The sequence below is a fragment of the Chelonoidis abingdonii genome, chromosome 3, assembly GCF_003597395.2.
Source record: "Chelonoidis abingdonii isolate Lonesome George chromosome 3, CheloAbing_2.0, whole genome shotgun sequence".
Taxonomy (NCBI): Eukaryota; Metazoa; Chordata; order Testudines; family Testudinidae; genus Chelonoidis; species Chelonoidis abingdonii.
This window is the reverse complement of record NC_133771.1, coordinates 126,030,733-126,032,215: the sequence shown is the minus strand read 5'-3', so window position 1 is coordinate 126,032,215 and position 1,483 is coordinate 126,030,733.

The window sequence follows — 1,483 nt, the reverse complement described above, 5'->3', positions numbered from 1 at the left end:
CATTGGCGGCTCATAGTCATCCTGTGATCAACCAATACTCCAAGGTCCTTCTCCTCCTCTGTTGCTTCCAACTGATGTGTCCCCAATTTATAACTAAAATTCTTATTATTAATCCCTAAATGCATGACCTTGCACTTTTCACTATTAAATTTCATCCTATTACTATTACTCCAGTTTACAAAGTCATCCAGATCTTCCTGTATGATATCCCTGTCACAATCAGATGTCTGGAAACAATTATTTTAAAGGTACCTTAGATATGATAGAAAATGTTATGCTCCTCAGAAAACAGCTTTATAATCTCCTTGGAAGTCATAGGCACATGTGTGAGAATACTTAGCCTTTCATACGGTCACTTTATAGGAATCAATCAATCCTTTGATCTGGTCTTAATAAGAAAAAAAGCTCATTTGCTGTTATTGGAGTGATTTTTACCAGTCTCTGTAAATTTAACGCCAGAAAGGACTACTATGATATGCTCTAGTTCTAAAAGGAATTATTTTGGGGGAGTTCTGTGGCTTGTGTTATACAGCAGATCAGATTTGATTATCAGACTGGTCCCTTCTGGTTGTGGAATCTATGCATCAGCTAGTCTGACTTCCTGCTTAACACAGGCCATAGAATCTCACCCATGGATACCTACAGTGAAGGGAATTATTCTTAGACCAAAGGGTAGACATTTGTACTATAATAAAAACAATTCCCTTTATGTAACCCTTCTGCCCCTCTGAGTTGGCAGCAACAAGGGCTGGGTTTAGTATTTAGGGGTTTCGTTTCAATAACACAATGCAAAACCGGCTCAAGCCCCCACCCAGTGACCTGGGACAATTATATACCACCCCTCCAGGCACCTTTAGGAGGCAATAATTTCCCACTCACAAGCACAGAGTTTGAGTGTAGCAAAATCCTTTTAATAAAGGAGGGAAACAATGCGGCATTACATTGGAGAAACACCACAAACCATAAGCAAAAAAAACTCACCTCCAAGTACGTTTGGCAATGTCCTTTCCCCCTTAGGGTCTTAAGTTCAATCACCCCAAAGTCCAACAACCCGAAAGTCTCTGGTCAGGGCCACCCCAGAGTTCACAAGTTTATTTGCAAAGTTTTACCCCCCCCCCCCAGCCTGGGTGGAAATGGTGGGGAGGCACACACAGGGTGCTAAGGGGCACCTTACGTGGGCCAGGGCCAACTGCTCCACCTCTCCGTGGAGTTCTGCTGTAGCCTTCACCACAACCAGCTTTACTACACCAGCTTGCCGCTCCTCCAGCCGACCCGTGAGCCACTCCAGCCATCCCGCAAACTTCTCTGTCTGCACTTTGAACCTAATTCCTTCTGCCTGCTAATCCTTAGCAGAAAAAAAAAATTAATAAGGTAGCTACTGGTTTTTGGATTTTGACATCCCACCTGCTGCTCACCATGTGGTAATTCAGCCTCCCAGTCCCAGACCTGGACTTTAGCGTCCACAATCTGGTCCTGTCTCAAA